Here is a 13327-nt window from a genome sequence, read left to right on the forward strand (position 1 = left end):
TATCAAGAAGGTAGGAGGGGATTACCAGGGGGAAAAAAAACAGTCAATTTGAAAGGAATTTCTAAAGAAGTGGACAAATTTCTTGGAGAGGGACTTAACAAAACTGACACAAGAAGAAATTAAATATCCAAATGGTCTGTTATCTGTTTAAAGCAATTGAGTCTATTCTTTAATTCAATTTCATAAAGAAAACTGCAGCTACTGAAGCCTTTACCAGTGTCTTATTTCAAAAATTTAATGAAGAAAAATTTAATGAAGAAAAAGTTCTTGAAAATAAAGAACACTTTCTGACCCTGCATAAGGTCAGTAAAATCTGCTTCAAAAATCTGCCAAATAAATTACAAAATTAAATTGAGTAATTTGAAATAATATATTTCATAAATATTGTTATAAAAATCCTTATCAGCATAATGTCAAATCATCACCAAGTAGGGTTTATATCAGGTATATAAAGATAGTTAGACTTGTGATGTTTAATAAATGGAATTTGTTATTGGGAAAAATAATTATTTCAACAAAAGGAGAACAACTACAAAATTCAACACCCATTTATGATACAATTTAGCAAATTAGGAGTAAAGGTAACTTCATTAAATTAATAAATTGTAGCTACAAAAAAACATACAGCAATCAAACTCTGTAGTGAAAAGTGGAACCGTTTCTTCTGCTAGTGAGAATGATACAAAAAAGAAAGAAAAGAAAGTGTAATTATTAACAACTCTGTTGAAAATGAAAAATACCTTATATATAAATAAATTTAAGATGTAAATTTAGCAGTTTTGCTGGACACATGTCAGTATACAAATTTAATTATATTTCTATCTGCTGTCAATAACTAAATGATATTTAAAAAATATACTACTATATACAAAACATAAAATATGTATGGATAAATTTAATGTAAAATTTACACAGAGAACCACGAAATAATTTTGAAAGATATTTAACATGTTAGGGTATGCCATTTTTTATTACAAACATTTTATGAATCAAAAGACTCAATATTGGAGCAATATCAATTCCCAGAAATTCAGTGACATACCAATCACAATTGTCAAAGTATTTTGTGAAAAATTAATAAGTTGATTATAACATTTTTATGGAAATAAATATTGCAAAACATATAAGTAATATTGAAGAATACAAAATTGAAAGATTTATTTTATTAAGCATCAGAGTATTTTATAAATCTACACTCAATTAGATAGAGGGGTGTTGGCCAGGGAATAGACCAATAGCACTTAAATAGGAAATAAAGTTCTGGAAATAGAATCGCACATACAATTCACTAGATTGATGATAGTTATTTCGTTGCAGAAAAATGGAGAAAAGACTGTGTTTTTGATAAATGATGCTAGATCAATTGAATGGCCATATGGAAAAAGAAAATCTTTATCTCTACCTTGTATCACACACAGAAATAAATTCCAAATGAATTGCAAAGCTAATAATGAGAGGTAAAATAATAAAGTTCATTAGATACTGAATTTGTTGAAAAGAGTACAAAATCTTGCTTTAAAAAAAAATCACCTTCTCCTGTTCTTTCTATTCCTCTACCTAACACCCATAGTTTATCAGCTAGCTATGTTTCATGTACTATTCTAAGAACTTTACATGGATTAACCTGCTTAATTAGTGTAATAACCTTATGAAATAAATATGCAATTCTCAATATATACCCAGATGGGGAAATGGAGACAAAGATTGATTAATGAAAGTAACTAATTCATTCACTTATTTCTCTTTGCTTCTCAAATGTTTTAAAATAGAATTTTAGCCAAGGAATCCGAAATCTTGAATCCCAAGCCTGGACTGACTTTTTTTTCTCTGGGAGACCAGGTTTAAGTTGTACAATCTGTTTAAGTCGTACAATCTGTTTAAGCCTCAGTGTCTTCACACACACACACACACACACACACACACACACACACAAGTGTAATATGCAGGGCTGTTATCTCCTGAAATTGTGAAGATCAAATAAGACAAATTTACATGAGAACTTATGAACTATAAATTACCATTTAAAATGTGTTAATGTTGAAAGATACCCAAGAAAGAAAGGCAATGCAGTTTAGGAAGCACCGAGGTTTAGGAGTGAAACAGATCAGCATTTGAATCTCCTCTTTTCTGTCTAGGGATATGATCTTGGCAAATTACCTGATGTTTCTCAACATTTTCCTCATATAAATTGGAGGTAATAGCATGCTGTTAATACATGCTGGCTATTATTATGTGCCAGATATTCTTCTAGGTGCTTTACATGTATTAACTCATTTAATCCTCACAATAGTCCCATGGAGTAGGTTCATGACTGATTTTCAGATGACAAACTTGAAGCACAGAGAGTTTAACTTGTCCAAGGTTACACAGCTAGTAAATGGCAGAATCCTTATTTAACACAGAAAGTTAGGTTGTTTTTGTTGAATAAGTTTATTGTGAAAATGGAACAAGGTGATATATAGAAAAATAAGTAGTATGTATATACAACACAGTGTACACACTCAATAAGTGGTAATTATTGTTTTAATAAACTAAGAATTTATACCTCAAGGATAAAAAGAACTATTGGAGTAATATAAAACAGAAACTAGAACTGAGGAATACATGGAGTTGCTTAAGTATTTGGCAAGAAAAAGGGGATACTTAGGATGATGAAGGAAGAGCACAGAGATGTGAAAATCTGAATAAACAGCAGCAAGGATGATGTAACTCACAAATAGGAATTATCTGCCCCAGTGACAATGAAGGCATTGTGGGTGTCTAGTGGGCTGCATAAATATCACTGAGGTTGTTATAAGTTGGTAACTTGTTGCCATGGTATCTTTAAACTCTCTTAGAGTATGTCCTGATAAAAGTCCTTAAATTAGCTTATCATTTCAGCTTTGTGCACCACATAAAAGTTATGTGATTCTGGAAAGTGCTTATAAATAAGAATCTGTACATCATCAACCAACACAGTACTAAAATCCTCATGTGTATCTTCATAGATTGACTCTTTTGAATGAAACAGAGCAATCTGTCACTTGACTTTTCTATGACATTCAAGATATTGAAGTTTATAAGAAAAGACTGATTTCGACACAAGTTTAATGAAATTAAAAATGTGTGATTAATGACATCTGTTTTTTAGGCATGATATCTGAAGTAAAATTAATTAATACCTTATATAAATTACACATTACACTGTAATTTGCCTAGAAAGAAGGGAAAATTTGTTAATTTTTTCTTAACATTCTTGAGTTTAATGCCTAGTATATATTAGATCATATAATTGCATTGGTCTTTCTTTTTATCTCACTATTCCCTCCTGAACTTCAGCATTGTTTAAATATTGTGATTCCATTTTTCAGCACTATAAGTTATCTGAGAAGCCAGATAATATCCAATTTTATTAGTTAGCTTATTTTAAAAAGTCTAATATGAGCTTTAGCTGGTTTTGCCTCTAAGGCATTATACTGTGCAATAAACTAGGGTAAATGTTTTTCTTCTTTATTTTTTTGATATGTTGGAAAGAATAAAAAAGAAGGGAGGGATATATTTCCATAGTAAATGTTGTTATATCATGTACACAAAATGTATACACTAGCACACCCCAGAAAACATTAAGAATCTTTTAAAACAAGCTTCATTTCAAATATACATGAAAACTAAACCTAAAAATATAGGTATATAACCTGTATCAATAGAAAGTTGTAGCCTCATTTTATTACTGCAGTAATGCATTTCTAATTTCTGTGATTATACATAGTTTTATGTTTTTAAGTACATTAGTATTCAGACATATTGAAAACACCTGGAACGTTGTAGAATTGTGTCTGTCTTGAATTCAGACTGAGCAGTTTGAGCGTTAATATCCATTGTCTTTTATACTGAGGATTGTAATTTGGTCATATCCTTGTAGCAACCAGTAAGAAATGTCAATAGATCCTCTTGGTGCTGTTTACTACTCAAAACAGTATTTAGTAAGCCTAGAGTTATCTACAAGAGCTTATACATATAATCTGGCATGACCATTTAGAAAGGATATCTGAATTGTAGACATGCACTTTCAATAATATTAAAAATAATATCAGGTCCTTTTCCATCTCAGTGCACTATACTTATATGTAGTTGAATAGGCAGAATTGTGTGTGTGTGTGTGTGTGTGTGTGTGTGTGTGTTTTAACAGCAGCTACTAAATTATACCAACTTTGGAATTTCTCTGTGGTAGCCAACTTAATTGAACAAATTGCTTTTGTGTGAAATTAGAGATTAAAATGAGTGAACTAAATGGTTGATTAACAGTATGCTGTGGATATTACCTTAAGCAGGAATTCTTCATCTTTATGCTACATTCCCCAATATCCTTTATTCTTTATGAGTCACATAGAACAAAGCTACTGCCTATGAGTTTTCTAATAACTAAGTCAAGTAGTTTGAATTAAACATATACCCTGAGAATCATGGCCCACAATAGAAAGTAAAGTGAAGGTAAAGATTGTTTGTTTCTATCAGTCTCCAAATAGAGAATCAAATAAATAGAAAGTAATAGCATGACAAGGAATATCTGAAAAATCTCACAATAGGAAGAGCTTGAAAGTTATGAGACCCATTAGTTCTCTTTTTCCAAAATGTGAGACTCAAGCTCCTGTGGCTTGTGATGCATGAAGGCATCACGGATAGACAAGATCTTGTTTTGATTAATTTTAAAGATAGTCTTTCAACATCTTTCTGTAACTTTGAGTCTTATATACTCATCATTAGGATATTCTTTCAACTAGAAAGCCCTTACTATATGCTATGATTTAAGATCATTCCCTTCTTATCAAAGTCAGACATCATCATTTTGTGACTCCCACACTTACCCGACCAAAAAATAAAAAACAACATCACTATGCTGAAATTACGTATGACCTCTTTTTTAGAATATGAATTATTTGTGAGGGAGGAAGGCTTCTTTGCTCAAAAATATTTGCTGACTTCTCACTATTAAAAGATAAATTTGGGCTGGGCACAGTGGCTCACGCCTGTCATCCCAGCACTTTGGGAGGCTGTGGTGGGTGAATCACTTGAGGCCAGCAGCTCAAGAACAGCCTAGCCAACATGGCAAAACCCTGTCCCTACTAAAAATACAAAAAAATAGCCAGGGGTGGTGGCAGGTGCCTATAATCTCAGCTTCTTGGGAAGCTGAGGCACTAGAATTGTTTGAACCTGAGAGATAGAGGTTGTAGTGAGCCAAGATCGCATCACTGCACTCCAGCCTGGGTGACAAAGACTCTACCTCAGAAAAAAAAAAAGATAAATTTGAAATCCTTAGATTGGTGTTTGCCAACTTTTATCATTTGAACATTTTTTTCTCCCACTACTTTTCTATGCAACCTCCAAATGTCAGTGAAATTCCTTATCCTTTCAGGATCCCCTTGAGGAGTATCATAATAATAGTTTCAATAAAGCATGACTTCTTGTATCTATACCACTTCGCAATATGGCCTTGCTTCTCCTTCCTTCAAAAGATGGAACCTTTGAAACCAGGACTGGCCTGGGAATTGCCTTGTCCAATCAGATGTGGCAGAGGTGATCTGAAGCCTTTATTTCAAGAGACCTTGAAGTTTCCACCTTTGCCCTCTTGGAATCCTAAGAACAGCATGCTATTTAGAAGTCAGTTTATCCTATTAGAATATGAGGGCCATGTGGAGGAGAGCCAAAGTGTTCCAGAAAACAACCAACATTCATTTCTTCATTTTTCTGGGTCAATCAATCCTCCATCAGAAATCAGTCTCATCTACAAGCTCAGGTAAAACCAGTAGAGGAACTGCACAGTCAATGCACAAAATCATGAGAATGGGAAATCTTTGTTTCAAGCTTCAAGTTTTGGGATTTATATTAGGCAACAATAAATAACAATAATATAAAGCAATAGATGACTGACACATGGTCCTTTCTATAGTAATTTCCCTGAATATTCATCAGCACTATACTTTCCCCTTAGGAAAGTTGTAGCACTGTATATCAGCTAATGCTATCTTATACATTTCATATTTTAAGAAACTTCTATGTTCCAATCTTAATGTAAATTATTTTATTATAGAATGGCATATTTTAAAGAGAAGGGCTCCTTATTCTTTAAGTGGTATTTAGTGTCCTTGAAGAACTTTGGTCAAATGTTCAGATTAAATAAACCTGGTTGGTTTTGCATTTTATTACACAGATTGTTCTTAAACTTTTAGAGATAAGACACAGGAAAAGGGAAGTGGGAAATACAGGATAATTTTTTTTTTTTTTTGAGATGGAGTCTCGCTCTGTCGCCCAAGCTGGAGTGCAACCTCTGCTTCCTGGGTTCAAGAGATTCTCCTGCCTCAGCCTCCTGAGTAGCTGGGATTACAGGTGGGTGCCCCCAAACCTGGTTAATTTTTGTATTTTTTAGTGGAGAAGGGGTTTTGCCATATTGGTCAGGCTGGTCTCAAACTCCTGACCTCGTGATCTGCCTGCATTAGCATCCCAAAGTGCTGGAATTACAGGCATAAGCCACCGTGCCTGGCCATACATGAGAATATTTAACTGTAGGTTTTATTCAGTGTACAGTTATTGATAATATGCAATATGAAAGACAAATAATAGAACTTCTTCAATATACATAAGAGACCAAAGTTAACATCTGTATTCAAAAAGTTTTTCATTTAGACAGAATTTGTCTGTGGCCAGCCAGACAGCTGCCTGCTTCTTTAAATAGGGTTTTACTGACACATATTCATGCCCTTTTATCTGTGTATTATCTATGGCTGCTTTTGTGTTACAACAACAGAGCTAGTAGTTGGCTAAACTACTGTGTGATTTTTCAAAGCCCTAAATATTTACTATCCGTCTCTTTAAGAAAAAGTAAGCTGCCGGGCAAGGTGGCTCACGCCTGTAATCCCAGCACTTTGGGAGGCCGAGGCTGGTGGATCACGAGGTCAACAGATCGAGACTGTCCTGGTCAACATGGTGAAACCCCGTCTCTACTAAAAAAATACAAAAAATTAGCTGGGCATGGTGGCGCGTGCCTGTAATCCCAGCTATTCAGGAGGTTGAGGCAGGAGAATTGCCTGAACCCAGGAGGCGGAGGTTGCGGTGAGCCAAGATTGCTCCATTGCACTCCAGCCTGGGTAACAAGAGCGAAATTCCGTCTCAAAAAAAAAAAAGAAAGAAAGAAAGAAAAGAAAAAGTAAGCTGACCTATGTTTTAGTATAAATAATAAATATAAGTATAATCACAGAAAAATATAAAGTTCAAATGGTGGCAAAGAGACAAAAATAAAATATTTGACAAGTAGGAAAGAGAGATCATTTTTGGCTAGAATATTGAGGAAAGTCTACATGAATAAGAAATAATTTGATACGGTTAGCGAAATAAGGGTAATGTGCTAGAAAGTAGTTAATTTAAGGGTGAGAAGTTTGAGATGAGGAAAAATAAAAAGAGAAGACATTCCTCTTCTGAGACCTCACCTCAGAAGTGAAGAGGAAGATAAAGGAATAGTTGAGAGTTAGGGAGAGAATTGGGATGTTGTTATGCCTTTGGAAACCAATGGAGAAGAGTTATAAAGCAGGATGGCCCCCAGTATAGACAGCTGCAGAGCATTATTTTAGTTCCCTGGAGCTGCTGTAACAAAGTACCCAGCACTGAATGGCTTAAAACAACAGAAATGTATGGCTTCACAGATCTGGGGGCTTGAAGTTCAAAATCAAGTTTTCTACAGGCACTTATTCTCTTTGACAACTCCAGAGAAGAATTATTCTAAGAAATGCCAGCAATTTTTGGCATTTCTTGGCTTGTAGATGTACCACTCTAGCTATACAGCAGTCTTTTCCCTATACATCTTTACATCTTCCCTCTGTAAAAGTCTGTCTCTGTACCCAAGTTTCTCCTTTTTATAAGGACACCAGGCTTATTAAATTAGGACCCACCCTAATGACCTCATTTTAACTTGATCACTTCTGTCAATAATTTATTTGTGATCATGGTTACATTCTGAGGTACCAAAGGTTATGGCTTCAGCATATCTTCCTTGAGGGACACAATTCAACTCCAAAGAGGTATAGATCAGAAAAGGTGGAGGGGCCAGGGGATGTGCAGATTAGGTTATCACTGGTGAAATTTGAAAAACTAACTTAAATTAGATTGGTGAGTTTTGGAACCATCGGGTTGCTAGAAGCTGTTATGGTAGAATAATTTGTGCATAAATTCAAAACAATGAAAATAAAGATAAAGAGCAGAGTAGTTTTAGAAAATTGCAGTGTTAACCTTCGTTTTAGGAGAGTCAATACCTTCACATAGAAAACAAAGAAATGGAAGAAATACAAGAGAATAAAACAAGGAATTGAGCAAGTTTTAGATTTAAAGGAAGGAGAGAAACAATCAATATGACAAGCAGAGGAGAAAACTTGGTAAAAAAGAAAGGTATATTTTTCCTCGAAGATTGAGTAAAGGAAAGAGAAGTCTCAAAAAGTCATGAAGATAGTTCATACTAGATTCAAAATTTCTAAGCAAAGTAGGATATGACATTATATGCTTACAATAAAACAATATAGAGTGTATATAGGGCCTAAGGTTGTGAAAAAGTGTAGGAAAAAAGCCAGCATTATAAATTTGCTTTGGTACCAACAGAAGATGAATATGTATATATATATATACACATATATGCTCTTCAGCAGAGTGCTCCAAATTGAAGTTAGGGAGCATGGATTTGTAGTAAATGTTAGCATAGTTATGTAATTTTTCTACTAATGCTTAGCAGCCCCAGAGACCAAACAGAGGATGCAGACTGTAGGGATGATTGAGACCTGGGGCCCAGTAAGTATTGGAGATAACAAACACTCTGCAGTAGAAGTGAATGCACAACATATTTTACTTCAATGCCAGTTTGTTAAAAAGTCAGGAAGATGATAAAATATGGAATGAACTTACGGACAAGAAAAAGGGAAACATCTAGAGTTCGTAACGAGAACTGAGCCCAAATCTAGTAGCAGTGATTGAAAGAGGTGAGAAGGAGATTTTAGAGTTTGATGTCTTAGAGATGGAATTGTTGAGTACTGACGAGGAGAAATGTGTGACGAGGCCAGTGGGTTGTTGCCATCAAAAGACTTTTGGGAAAAACAGGATTTATAAAGCCACCTTGATCTAAACAGAGGACACAACTTCAAAAGTCAGACAAAATGAAAAAATGGACAAAATGGACAAAAACCTAAAAGCCAAACTCCTTTTATATATTTTTTTGAATGTGAGAATCTGAATGAAGTGAATAAAACATTTTCATCAGAAAAAGATCATTTTTCATATGACTGTGATAGCTGATGATAGATTTTAAGTCAATGAAAATGTACATGCATGTTAATATAAGGTCTTTTTTTTTGCTTTGCAAAACTGGAGGGTGGGTGGAGGAATTATTACAGAATATTTAATTGTTAATAGGAAATTGTGTGGGCAGCTTGTTTTATTGCTAGGCAAATGTTAATGAATAAATGCCTGAGATTATTGGGTTTTTATAAAGGATTTAATTTGAAGTCATCTTTTCTCTTACTTTTCAAATCATAAACTGTGAAGAATTGTCTAGGGAGGATATGTTATCCTTGGCCTTGGAGACATGAGTTACATAACATTTCTACTTGCTAAGTCGGTCAGATCGAACTCAAAGTAAGTACAAGCAGGAAAACTTCATTTTCTCTTTACCACACTCTTAACCAAGATCTGTCAAATCTCTCCTGCTATCTTAGACAGAATCTCAAATAGGTCTCATTACTTTTCTGTCTCATTTCACCATAAAAATAGTTTTATGTCCAATTGTTAAAATGTTCAGTCTAGTGTTTTTTGTTTTTTGTTTTTGTTTTTTGACAGAGTTTCACTCTTGTTACCCAGGCTGGAGTGCAATGGCATGATCTTGGCTCGCTGCAACCTCCATCTCCTGGGTTCAAGTGATTCTCCTGCCTCAGCCTCCGGAGGAGCTAGGATTACAGGCACTTGCCACCATGCCCGGCTAATTTTTGTATTTTTAGTAGAGATGGGGTTTCACCGTGTTGGCCAGGCTGGTCTAGAACTCCTGAACTCAGATGATCTGCCTGCTTCGGCCTCCTGAACTGCGGGGATCACAGACGTGAGCCACTGTACCTCCCTAGTTTTTAAATTAAAATTTCCATCTCACAAACAATTAAAACACTTTTCCTCTTAATAGCTTAAGCATGATATGTCTGACTTTATAAAACCACCAGTAAGCAACATGGTAGGGAGTGGGTGGTCCTTTTGTTCATCACTTTTTTTAACCTACTCTTTCCTTCTTACCTTTATTCTCTCTCCTCTAAGATTAGGGCAAGAGGTGATGAGGAAAGGTTAGAAAAAGAGGCACAATGGATTGTACTTCTCTGATGCAATCTGTGATTTTCTGTTAGTCGGTATTTTCTATCTTTAATCACTGTGATTATTGCAGGCATTTGAAAACTGAAATAAGTTTGCAGAATTTGGGGAGACTCCTCTGAGGTCTTGTTATATCCCTGGTGGTACACTCTTCCCCTTGGAAGATCTCTCTGTTTGACAGAATTCCTTAAAATGCCTCATGTCTGCTACTTTCTGCATATATTTACTTTGCCCATTGGATACTCATGTATCCTTGTCTCATCAAACTGACGTAGACAGGTTTTCTGACTTCTGACTCCTTATTTCTCATCCTGCCACGTGGGTAGTCCCAGCCAGCTCCTGTGTTTAGACCTTTCTGTATAAATAGCAGGCACCCTTCTCTATGTTTTTGTTTTCCCCTAAAGTCAGGTTTTCTCTGGAGCTTTCTCATCTTAACTCATCTAAATGATAGGAAAAGTATGGGCTCTAACAAGTCTCCTGTTGGGGAATGAGATGCCTCTCTCCTTCTGATAAGCACCTTAATCCTATAAGTAATTCTTTTGAGGTGTCCATCACTTAACTTGAATGGGGAAGGAGACTACACATCCCCTTTTCTCAACAAGAAGAGTTAAATCATTCTGTGTTTCTAAGAATTTTCTTCAAACACTCTATTTAAACATTGAGTCTTTCATTATAAAGGCTCTTAGGGATCACCCTCACTGGATTCGCTCCATTTTGTTTAATGTCACATGGATGATTTTATTACCACTCTTTAGAAGTTTAGGCGTACACCATTCCTATTGTTTTCATCTTTCAAGTTTTAGCTGAAAACCTGAAACCTCAGAGACAGTCCCAAACTTTCTCTGCAGACTAATTTTGACTACTATTTATGTTAAGCATGAGACTGAGCTTACACGTGGAGAGCTGTAACCTACAGCAAACAACACAGTAAGAAGGAGGATGATATGGTTAGGCTTCATGTCCACACCCAAATCTCATCTTGAATTTTGATCTCCATAATCCCCACATGTCCAGGGAGAGACCAGGTGGAAGTAATTGACTCATAGGGACAGTTTTCCCCTACTGTTCTTATAATAGTGAGTTCTTGCAAGATCTGATGATTTTATAAGGGGTTCTTCCCCTGCACTCCTTACTCCACAGGCCTCCTTCCTGCCATCATGTGAAGAAGATGCCTTGCTTCCCTTTTGCCTTCTGCCATGATTGTACATTTCCCGAGCCTCCTCAGCCATACTGAACTGGGAGTCAGTTAAGGCTCTTTCCTTTATAAATTACTCAGTCTTGGGCAGTTCTTTAAAGCAATGTGAAAACAGACTAATACAGAGGATATCTAAGTTTGTCATCACTTTCTCCTAAGATTACTGCTGAAAATAGGAACAACTCACAACATTTACAAAAAACTTTTGGCATTTTCTTTATGGCTACAGATTGAGATTTCTATTGGTTGGTATGGAGTACTTTCATTCAAGTTAGTATGTGGTCATATTTGTATATGTAATAGTCATTAAAATCTTCAGAGCAAATGAGTGCTTACATAGCTGACACTTAATTCATGATGAAGAAATATGATGTGTGATTTTCATAATTTTACAAAAATTTAAGTCCTCCATTTATTTTTTATAGAATATTTATTTAATAAACATTTAAGTAGCATTTACTATGTGTCAGATGCTGTTCTAAATGCTTTATAATGCATTTAATTCTCATAAAGACTCTATGAGGTGGTTACTCTTATCATTATTTTACCAGAATAAACTGAAGCACGGGAATCTTGAGTTTGTGTAAGGTCATACCATACAAAGTGAAGCCTGGGTTTGTGCAGAGAAAGTCTGACTTCAAAATGTGTGTTCTAACCGTTACAAAACGTGGCCAGTTACTACTAAAGAGATTAAAATAAAAGACACACAAAAATACCACTAAAATAAAAATTGGAAAATCCAAATCATGAAGTGAATGAAGGGAGAAATTACCATAATGAAGAGCTAAGTGCTAAATTTAGCTAAGAGTTTTCTAACAGGTAAATCACAAAGGAAAATAAGATGAATTACATAGCTCTTATAGTCTCATTCTCATATCAAAGGAACTTTAGAATTTATTTAGATGAAGAAACTGACTCTAGCTTTCAATAAGAATAGGTTTATACCAGGAGGGTCTTTTCATAAAACATACCTCCCATAAACTTTTTGCAGATTATATAGAAATTCTATTTCTATTACATCTTATAACAAGAAATAAGCTGAATATAATAATGAAAACACTAGAAATTTATTAAGGAAGTTCTAAAAGACACTAATATTTATTAACATACCTGGCAAGCCTCTATTCTCTTTTAATTTAATGATATACTGTAGATAGTATAGAGGAGCTATTTTTATAGATTTTGCTCATCTACTTCCTAAAAGAATTCTCAAAAATAATTTATCCCCTTGTACATTTTAAACTGGCATCTTATTTATCTTATACTAATTTTAAATGGTTGTAATGAATGTAATTTCTGAAATATAATTATTAATATTTAAAATAAAGCTGTTAAATCATTCTTTTAGTGTGTCCAGTAGAATCTTATTACTCTAATAATTTGATATCTACCAAAATAAATTTTAAGATTTATGAACCAGACAAAAATTTTATACTGTGCTTCAGAATTCCATTCTATTATACATATAGAATATTTACATTTTTATTCTTGAAAATCTTTTGCTAATCACATTTTCTTACGTCTCTTCAACAGCTACCTGTCTATAAAAATTATCTACATTTTAAATTTAAATTCTAAACATTTAAATTAAATGATATTTAAAATATTCTGTACCATTGGAATCTAAGTTTTAAGAATTCTTTTTGGATCAACTATAATTGTAAGCATTATTTATGTTATCAGAACAAATAAATAACAGATTTTGGTAAGTACTAAATACAGAAAATAATATTATATTAGCAATGACTTTCTCAATGATCTTTTTCAATTAAT

The sequence above is a fragment of the Aotus nancymaae genome, unplaced genomic scaffold, assembly GCF_030222135.1.
Source record: "Aotus nancymaae isolate 86718 unplaced genomic scaffold, 86718_ANA_hifiasm-v0.15.2.pri h1tg000029l, whole genome shotgun sequence".
NCBI classification, from domain to species: Eukaryota; Metazoa; Chordata; class Mammalia; order Primates; family Aotidae; genus Aotus; species Aotus nancymaae.